General features: G+C 45.3%; 1 pseudogene; it reads right to left on the bottom strand.

Annotated features, from left to right (window-relative positions):
* Window positions 1–9,910: 9,910 nt before the first annotated feature.
* On the bottom strand, window positions 9,911–10,817 carry LOC121466004 (annotated as a pseudogene).
* Between the last annotated feature and the right edge of the window lie 243 nt (window positions 10,818–11,060).

Genomic DNA, 11,060 nt, shown 5'->3' with positions numbered 1-11,060 from the left:
GTAGCTCTATGTTAGTTGCCATCAACCACAAGAAGCTTCTCTGACAAGAGTTGAGAAATGCATAGCTTTATGGGTATGAGTCAGTTTGAGATGGAGCCCATATCTGGCTGTGGTAGTTTGAATGAGAATGGCCCCATAGTTTCATATATTTGAATGCTTGGTCCCCCGTTGGTAGAACTGTTTGGGAAGGATTGGAAGGTGTGGCCCTGTTGGTGGCAGTGTGTCACTGGGGATGAACATCCCAGGCCATTCCTGGTTAGGCCTCCCTCACTAGTGCCTGTGAATCAGGAAGGAAGCTCTCAGCTGCTGCCCCAGTGTCACATCTGACTGCCTGCAGCCATGTTTCCTGTCTTGATGCTTGCGGGCTCTAATCCTCTGGAACCATGAGGCTCAAATTAAATGCTTTCTTTTAGAAGTTGCCTTGGGCATGGTGTCTTGGTACAGTGACAGAAAAGAGACAGACACTGACACAATTTTTGGAACCAAGAACCTGAGGCTAGGTAGGTCATAGACCTTAGGGGAGAACTTGCTACCATTATTCTATCTGTTTTGTGTTTCTTTGATTTCTTTAGTCAGGATCTTGCTATGTAGGGCTGGCTAGCCTGGAATTTGCTATGTAGACTAAAGGACTTGGGGTTAAGCTTAGTGGTAGAGCATTTGTATATCAAGTACAAGGCTGTAGGTTCCATTCCCAGCACACACAGCCACAGAAGACCAAGTAGGCCTTAAACTTGTAATGATCCTTTTGCCTCTGCCTCCCAAATGTTGGGATTATAGGTGTATATACCATGCCAGTTCATTAACAACTTTTTGGTGCTTAGCAAGACTTATATGCTTGGTGAGCTGTACTTGATCATGATGCCCTGTATTCTGCCAGCAAAGCCCTGTTAGTTTGGTGTTTCGCTCAGAGAACACTAATAAGTTATACCATGCTCATTTATTTTGTAATATTGTTATATTCAATTTGCTTAAAACTTATTAAGAATCTTTGCATGAGTAACACTAGTCTGTAGTTTTATTAGCTGTGCCTGGTTCTGTTACTAGATTAATGTTGACTAGGTTAAGTCTGAGTTCCAATGTATTCCTCCTGCTCCTGCTTTCTGGAAACCATTATAGGCATTTAGCATAATTTTCCCCTTATACATTTGGTAGAATCACTAATTTGCTTTTAAGTTGCTCTGATAAATACCATGATGAAAAGCAACTGAAGGAGAAAAGTGATGTGGGAGAGTTTTCTGTTTTGTGTTGATTTCATTGGTTAATAAAGAAACTGCCTTGGCCATTTGATAGGCCAGCCCTTAGGTGGGTGGAGTAGACAGAACAGAATGCTGGGAGGAAGAGGGAAGTGATGCAATCGCCATGCCTCTCCTCTCTGGACAGATGCCATGGAGCCAGCCACCAGGTCAGACATGCTGAATCTTTCCTGGTAAGCCACCACCTCGTGGTGCTACACACATTAAGAGAAATGGGTTAACCATAATGTGAGAATTAGCCAGTAAGAGGCTAGAGCTAATGGGCCAGGCAATGTTTAAAAGAATACAATTTGTGTGTTGTTATTTCGGGGGGGAAAGCTAGCCGTGTGGGAGCAAAGCAGGACGAAAGGCAGGCCTGCTTGTTCCTGCACTACAGAAAGGGGTTTATTTGAACTTACAGGCTTATTGAGGAAAGCCAGGGCAAGAATTCTAGGCGGGAATCTGGGGACAGGAACCTGGAGGCAGGAACTTGGAGGCAGGAAATGAAGTGGAAGGAGAATCACAGCTGACTGTCTTACCTACTCGATCATGCTCAGCTACCTTTCTTATTCAGTACAGTAGTTCAGTCAGAAACATCAAAGGGGTTATGCTGTGCTAAGACTGGATTAGGTGAGGCAGGTTTCATGGGTTGTCAAAACTAGGTAATCTTATGGTCATATCCCTCCCATCCTGTAGTGAGCCGGACAGGATCGCCATTACAAGATGGCGCCGACATCCTGTCTTGTTGGTAATAAACAACTCCATATTTGGCTATGCCTTTGAGAGCTGCGTGTCCCCGCTTCCCGCATGTGCGGTGGATGAGGATCCTTGAGCCTATCCCGATGCAGTCTGGTGTCAGCTGTTGGTGGCAGCCAATCACAGGGCGACTAGTGTGCCAATTCCCTATTTAAGCAGCTGCCTAAGTGCCCTTCGCCCCTTCGCTTCATGCTCTCCCTGCCCTTCCCTTCCTGCCCTTCGCTCCCTGCCCCCTTCGCTTCATGCTGTCTCTCCCCTTAGCTCCCTGCCCCTTCGCTTCCTACCCTTCCCTTCCTGCCCCTCGTTCCCTGCCCCTTTTGTTTCATGCTCCCCATCAATTAAGGGCACTCCAGTAAAGCATGATCTGAGTGGAATCCTGGTGTGGTGGTTGTTCTTTCTCGCCGGTCGAGAAGTCCGCCACACCATCCCAGGTCTCAGATTCAGTGAGAGCTCCAGTAACCACCTAGCCCTTCACCCTCTTCCTCTGCCTTTACCAATACCACATTATGACCCCAGTCCTTTGTCTACCCCTGACACTGTCTTCTGTTCATCCTCGCTTGTCTCCTGTAACCCTCACAGAACAAATCAGACATGAGATTACCAGTCATTTCTGGCACTCTACCTGCCCCCCACGGATGAGCCCTCAGTAGGTGGTCTTGCCTGCTCCCTTTGCTCAGGACCTATCTTGATTCTAGACAACATCGAGAATGTTCTGAGAGATGGGAACAGTGGACAGGCCACCAGGAGGCAGCCTGATACAAGGAACCCCAGGGATGGGCTTGAGCTGGGTGTCTGCAACTGACAGGTAATCTCAGGCTGCACCTCTCTAACTCCGTTTTCTGTGAAACTTGGACAGTAGTATCTACCAGACAGGAAACTGAGGAAAGCAAAGGAGAGGACTGTAATACCAAGCACAGCCTCTAGATTAGAAGGACAGTAGGAACATGGCAGTTTTTCTTACCTCATGTTGTGTATAATCCTGAATATATTCCCTAAGAACTCAATTTGGGGCAATTTGACCTTTGAAGATTTTCTATGTCCCCAGAAAGAAGCATTTGACTATATGTGTGGATAAGGTTGGTCACACACAGTCACACTCTCCCAGCCCACTGTAAGAAGACTGTCAGAGTAGATTGCTTGTGGGTGTGTAACACATGCCTATGTGCAGCTCCATGGCTGTGTTGGAGATTTCAAGGAGATTAATCAGTTAAATCTGATTCAGATTATTACCTTCTATTAGTTTTTAACCCATGCTCAGATCTTAATCAAACCCTCACTCTTAGCACTGTAAATGTGGTAAAGCTCAAATCATATGCGGTACGGCTTCTGCTACAGGGATTTGCCCATTAAGACTTCAACATGGGCGAGGCACACAGAACTGTACTGAGGAGGGAGGAAGAGACCCAGCCTCAGGTTCAGCTGGATACAGGGTTCATTTCTGATAGGATCATTCCTGAGCCCTTCCTTCCTTCCTTCCTTCCTTCCTTCCTTCCTTCCTTCCTTCCTTCCTTCCTTCCTGTTTCTCTGTGTAGCCCTGGCTGTCCTGAAACTTCCTTTGTATACCAGGCTGGCCTCGAACTTAAGGAAATTCACCTGCCTCTGCCTCCCAAGGTGTGATGAAAGGGATTGAAGGCAGGAGCCATCACACCTGGCTCCTAAACTATGTTTTAAAAGATTGTCCTGTGCAGAATGGTCGGTGCTAAAACTATTTGTATACAAAAAACAAAAATAAATTCATCAAGATGTATTTGGACACATTTAAAAGATTGTCCTGTGCAGAATGGTCGGTGCTAAAACTATTTGTATACAAAAAACAAAAATAAATTCATCAAGATGTATTTGGACACATTTAAAAGATTGTCCTGTGCAGAATGGTCGGTGCTAAAACTATTTGTATATAAAAAACAAAAATAAATTCAAGATGTATTTGGACACATTTAAAAGATTGTCCTGTGCAGAATGGTCGGTGCTAAAACTATTTGTATACAAAAAACAAAAATAAAAAAATGTATTTGGACACATTTGTGCATACAAACACACACACACATGTGTTTGTAACAATGGTAATTAAAAGAGGCCATCAACTTGAGAGTGGGGGAACTAGGGGGGCTCAAGGGAGGAAAGAGAGGGGGAAAGTGATGCAATTCTAGTTCTAGTTCCATGTTTATCTGAAAAAAATTTATTTTTAAGTGTGTGTGTGGGTGTGGGCACGCATGTGCACGCACGCAAAGGCCATAAAATCCCCTGGAGCTGGGGTTGCAGTGGCTATGCACTATCAAGACTTGGGGGCTGGGAACCTAGCTATCATCCTCAGAAAGAGCAGTATGCTCTCTTCACCTCTGAGTTATCTCTCCGTCTCATTCCTGAACTTTGGTCATTTTTAGGGCCATCTACAGTCATACTTGAGCACACCTGATCTCATCTCTCTTCTTGCTAGCTCCATTTTCATACACTGGCTTCCCTCAGGGGGTAGGGGACCTGGCCATGCAAAGTTCCAGCTTTACGTCTACATGGTCTGCAACCAGAGAGAGCAGGGCTCTTTACAAGTTCTGTTGAGGACTATCCCACAGAGAGATTCTGGCCAGTGTTATGGAACTCTGTCCTCTGGACACGACATGGTCGTCCAGAGCAGCCGTGTGTGTGCATAGGGGACCCTTCAAGATTGGGCCGGTGACATTGAGGGTTCCGGGAGTGGCACATGAGGTCTAACCCTTCACTAAAACTATGTATGAGGGAGACTCTTCTTCAGTGGTAGGGCTATGAATATAGACACTGCACACCCCTGCAAGTCACCTCTCATCCACGCTCCTCTCATCATTTCATTTCATTTCATCATCGTTTATGCCCTGGCAATGCTTAAGCATCACGGGAAGGCCACTTATGGCGGTTTTCCAGTTGTTGCTATCCTGGGCAGCCCCAGATGCTTGTGTTATTGTCATACCCACAGTTCCATAGTCTTCCTTTATGCTGCCTATCCAGCATTTTTGGGGCCTTCCTCTTCCCTTATCCCGTGCACTCCTCCAAGCAGTGCTGTCTTCAGGTATCTGCTGTCATTCATTCTCATAACATGGCTGAAGTACCTCAAGCTGTAGTTTACTTCCTAGTTTACTTCCTTCTGTAGATGGAGATGTTTCTTAATGTCATCTCTTCGTGTGATGCCTAGACTCCTCCTGAGACATGCCACCTCAAACACATTCAGCCGCTGTTCAGAGGAGCGTCTCATTGTCCAGGTTTCGGAGTTGTAAAGAAGGCAGCTCAAGACAAGGGTCACATATACTTGTAATTTTGTTGTTATGTCTCTTGCTGACCAAACCTTTCTTAGTGCCTGGAATGCAGCCCTCACTATCCCTATCCATCTCTGGATGTCTGAAATAGTTCCCTCCTTTGAACTGAGGTTTCCTCCCAGATAAAGTTGGTTACTTGAGGTTCTGATTCTTTATTACAATGTTAAAATCCTGTGCACCCTTCCCACGCTCTTCCCAAGTATTGTATCTCAGTCTTCTCGATGTTCACTTTCTTACTAAGGTTTTCACTGACTTCCACCACTCTATTTACCATGGCCTGCAGCTTGTTCTAACTTTCAGCAAGTAGTGCTTCTCTTCTCTCATGCTCCCATAACTAACCGTGATTGAACTCATTGGCTCAGTGTGCTAGACTTGGGTGGAATTGCTCCTTGGGTCTGCTGTGGGTACTCTATCTGGGTTGATGGCTGTCAAACCATGGCTCCCCAGGAAAACTAAGGCCACACTGCTCTCCTCTGTCCACTCCTGGCTGGATTGGCATGCTCTGGGAACTGATGCCTTTCTCATGTTACCTCTACTACCCTAGCTAGTGCCAGAATGCAGGTATCACAAAAACAGATGAAGTAGGCTTCTGTTAGAGGTTGGGGATATTAATAATGATACGCGGAATGATATTAAACTTTATTGGGGAGTAAATACATAAATCAGCAAAAAATAATAAGTGATGAATTCAGTGGTTTATAAAATTCTGTTTTGATGATGTCAGTTGTCTTTTCCTAATGAGAACAGTCTGCTTGTGTTTTTCTTGTTTTCCTTTGGAGTGGGACCCTGCCTGGCAATGCCTTTTGATATCATAAACAAACCCGATCCAGTTATTTTCCAGAAAATTGCTGTGGTTTTACAGCTTAATGCATGTCCATGATGTGAACAATTATCTTATTTCCTTGATGGTAACCTTTCAAAGGGTCACATTAAACCATGGTTTAGGACACACAGAATTTAGGTCACCTCTCTTGTCTGCTCCATAGTACACAGGGGCTCTTTCATTATGTGACCACAGCGCCTATAATTACTGGTATTGATATCTGCTGACATTAAGATCTGGGCACGTAGCTTCACTGGCACAGTGTTTGCCCAGCATGCATTCAATTCCCAGTGCAGGACCGATTCCATCTAAAATGAGATAACTGTCAGGAAACTCACGGGTGGCACTTTGAAAGGGAGAATTCTGATATGCCAGGATCTGTCCTGACTTTTGTAATTTTGTGGGATAGGATCGGAAAGGACCCAAGACCAAGTAGAGGTAGGGCAGGAACTCAGTTCTCTGAAGTGGTGATAGGAGATGAAGAAAAGGGCTAACGTGTCCAAAGCTGCGGAGGAAGTGATTTGAAAGAGAGGACACAATCGACCTGAGGCTCCCGAGAAGGGCAGGAGGGCTGTTCCAGACCCGAGGCTCCCGAGAAGGGCAGGAGGGCTGTTCCAGAGCTGAGGTTCCCGAGAAGGGCAGGAGGGCTGTTCCAGACCCTAGGCTCCCGAGAAGGGCAGGAGGGCTGTTCCAGAGCTGAGGCTCCTGAGAAGGGCAGGAGGGCTGTTCCAGACCCGAGGCTCCTGAGAAGGGCAGGAGGGCTGTTCCAGAGCTGGGAGACCATGAGCTGAGAAAGTACTGGGCAAAGAGTTTTAGACCAGACACAGTGAGGATAAAATGCCAAGATTTGTTGTACTACTGAGGTAAGCAAGCACAGGGAATAGTTACTAAACTATTCCCTATAGCAACCTGGGACTCCACCAGGTTTGGGTTATAAGTACACTCCCCCTTCTAAAAATAATGTGCTTGTCAGTCTGAGCCCCTTACCTGTGTTCCCTACACACACACACACATACACACACGCATGCACGCACGCACGCACACACAACGCAGGCACGCACACACGCACGCGTGTGCCCGCTCAGTAGGGCGAACTATGTTCTCAAAGTGAACTTTTAGGGAGACTCTCTTATGTATAATCATACGCCTATGTATAATTTGGCATACATATGGTTAAAGTCAGATACATTATGGGAAGGGACATGCAGTAAAGAAATTATTATATAACTCAAATAGCAGAGACTACTTCAGACCACGCCCCTTGGTTACAGCCCTCTCATTCACCCTGCTTCCACCGTGTTGTGGAAACACTGGCAGGCACCACCATGCCCAAAGCCTAATTACCTTTGTGAAAGGAAAACTTGATAACGGCTGACACTGAATATAGGTACAAGGAAGGAGGAAGTTCCCCGAATTCTAAAACTTGTCTCAGTTCCTTAGAGACAGAGGCACTCACAGCCCGTTGGTAATCTGACTCCCGACTGCATCTGGCTCATGCCACTGGTCTGCTCACGCTCTTTGCCTTGTAGAAGGTTGCCAGAATAAACAGCTTGAGCAGAGGTTGCGCCGAGAGCTCCTCAGGGGCACCGAGAAGACTGAAGGAGAGAAGGTGCCACCCAAACTCCTAAAAGGCAGCAGGCGAGCAAGGGTAGATTTGTGCCAAATGCCAGGGAGGGGAGCTCCAAGTTAATCCCGTACTCTGGAGTTCTCCAGAGCAAAAGAACCAAGAGTGTTATGTGTGCATATATTTACATATGTACTCTTGTGCATATGCAATATATATCACTCTCATCCTGTATATCATGTATGATTGAGTGTGTGTGTGTGTGTGTGTGTGTGTGTGTGTGAAGAAGTTAACCCTCTGCCGTCTACAAGCTGGAGAACCAGGAAGCCTGTGGTATAATTCAGTACAGGACCAGAAGCAGGAGAACCAACTAACTCACAGTCCAACAGCCTAAGAACGAAGGGTGAAGAGAAGAGGAGGTTAGTGTGGGCCCTGTAGTCCAAAGGCCTGAGAAGCAGGACAAGATAAACATCCCAACTTAGGAAGACAGGTCACTCATTCTCCGCCTTTCTCTCTGGGCACACAGTGGACTGCCCACCCACGTTGATGGTGCAGATCTTTTTGACTTAGTCTACTGGTTAGATGCTGAGCTTCTTCAGAAATCCCAGCCACATCTCAAAGTTATATTCTACTTGCTCCCCAGAAATACCAGAGTCCGTCCACTTGACACATAATCATAGACACTTGAAGAATCCAGGGTGGGCTAAAGGCTTCAAGGATGGGGGACACATACAGCAAACACTTCTGGCCACTCTCCTAGTGGCTCCAGGGCAGCTCGCCTCTTCTTCCCATGGATGCTGACATCACTGTGAATGCAGACCCCAGATCCTCATCAGCACAATCATAGCCAAATTAGACATGTCCAGAAGGATGCTTCATAGGAACGTCCCTCTTAGAGTACCACAAGCAGAAATACAGGTGGGATGTTCTCAACAGTTTGCAGTGTTGAGTCACTGGCACATGTTTTAAATACTTCTTTATTTTTTTCTCTGAAATATTTCCAAAAAAATTTATTTTGTGTGTGGGTATGTGCATGCCATAATATACATGTGGAGGTCATAAAACAACTTGTGTGAGGTGGGCAATGGTGGCGCACGCCTTTAATCCCAGCATTCAGGAGGCAGAGGCAGGTGGATCTTTGTGAGTTCGAGGCCAGTCTGGTCTACAAAGCGAGTTTCAGGATAGGCTCCAAGGCTGTAGAGAAACCCTGTCTCTAAAAACAAAACAAAACAGAACAACAACAAAACAACTTGTGGGAACTGGTTCTCTCCTCCCACCATGAGGACTGAACTCAGGTCATCAGGCTTGGGAGCTGACACCTTTACCAGGGAGCTATCATACTGATCCAGTAATACTGTATTTTTATTTATTTCATTTAGAATGGAATATGAAAGTAATTCTTTATTAGGATGTTCAAGATTAACACATTATCACTCTCTTCATGTGATACAGAATACATTTGACCCACGTCGTGGAAGGAAAAGAATAAGGGCACCTACAGTGGATGTCAAACAGCTCCACAAGACATCCCCATTCACCAAGGAGAGGGTGGATGTTCCTGGTAGCATTGTCTCTGCTCTAAGTTCCAGCCAGATAGCCATGATTTCCCTGGAGACCTTTATTCCAACACAAATCGACCTTGTCCTTGTCACTCTTCAAGATCCAGGCAATCAAAGTCACCCAGGCCACCTCTGAGTCCACAGAACATCCTTTGAATTGCTCTTGCCCCGACAGCCTCAAGCACAGTTGCAAGTGAGGCGAGAATATAAGGTTACACACATCAAAGCACACAGAGCATTAATAAATGCCACTTGGACATGGACCTAACATGATCAAACTTCTTCAAAAGTGGGTAGGAAGGACAGATACCCAAAGAGTGCTCCTCATTCATGGTAACATTTATGGAGATCTTGTAGCAAAGGCATGAGGAAGTGCTACCATCATCCTACACTGTGCAGCAAGAATTTACAGACAAAAGCAGACACTATCCCTGGCTCTTCCTGCTTTAAGATGGTGACATTCTAGCTCTCACTTGTCTTAGGTTTCATTTTTTTTTAAAAGGAAGATTAAAAATGATAAAAGAAAGAATAAAGAAACTGGAGCAAAACCATTCTGTAAGGCAAATAAAAAATTACAAAAACTAGATGTAGTACAACATTTACAATAGGAACTGGCTAAAAAGCCTGCATGCCAGCAGACAATAGGATGCACAAGTAGGGTGGGAGCAGACAGGAAGGGCAGAGCCATAGGTCTACACTAAGAACCTTTCAGTAGACTGCTGGATGGACCGGATCTGCTGCTTTAGCTGAGGGCCTTCTTTGATGGTAACAGAACAGATGATGACAGGCCTGGAGACCCCACAGGCCCATCCGAGACTCTTGGAGCACACAAATACATGGGGGACATTCTTGTACTGCAGCGGGAGGTGCAGAATGATCTCTAAGGGCTTAGCATCTGCTGCCATCACAGTGACCTCAGAGATGCTCCTGTTGAGGGTTTGGTGACTTCATTGGTTCCTTTCTAAAGCTGCTTATGGTTACAGGGCTACTGAGCCAACTCCAGCAGCTTCTTGATGAGGTGAGCCTCTGCAAAAGGAGAGTCTGTAGTTGGCATTTTCTCTGGGTCACCAACTAGTTCCACATAAAGATGAGGAGGCTTATTATTAATTATGAATGCTCAGCCTTAGTTTAGGCTTGTCCACTAGCTTCTAACTTAATTTAACCTGTTTCTAATCACCTACATTTTGCCTTGGAGCATTTTACCTTTGTTTATTCTGTATGTCTTACTTTCCTGCTTCCTCCATGTCTGACTGGTTGGCCCTGTTGTCTCCTGTCATCTCCTTTTCTTTCTTCCTAGAGCCTAAATTCCTTTTCCTACTTACTCTCCCTGTCTGGAAGTCCCACCTATACCTCCTCCCTTGCTATTGGCCGTTTAGCTTTTATTTAGACCGATCAGGTGCCTTAGGAAAAAAAGGTAAAACAGCAACATATCTTTACATAGTTAAACAATTATTCCACAACATAAACAAAGGCAACACATCTTTACATAGTTAAACAAATGCAGCACGTCTTTACATTGTTAAACAAATGCAGCATGTCTTTATATTGTTAAACAGTTATTCCATAATAGTTCTTCTGATTCACATCTGCCTCTGTCATGGCTGCAATGCACTGACCTCATAGCAATCCCAATATTTTATTTTAAAATTATTTTTAGTGTATAAAACAATATGCTTCATTATGATATTTCCATACGCACGTATCACTATACTTTGCTCATATTTGCTTCGCCTGCTGCTATTCCTTGTCTCACCTCTTCCCCATTGAGGAGTTCTTTTTGGAAAGTGTACCGTGTGGTTTGCCTGGAGACCTGGCAGGAGAAACTCTACTCCCTACTCTAGG

This window comes from Microtus oregoni, unplaced genomic scaffold (genome assembly GCF_018167655.1).
Source record: "Microtus oregoni isolate MIOR12 unplaced genomic scaffold, Mior012 000002F_ref0000024, whole genome shotgun sequence".
In the NCBI taxonomy this organism is placed as follows: domain Eukaryota; kingdom Metazoa; phylum Chordata; class Mammalia; order Rodentia; family Cricetidae; genus Microtus; species Microtus oregoni.
This window is presented reverse-complemented; position numbering and strand designations above follow the sequence as displayed.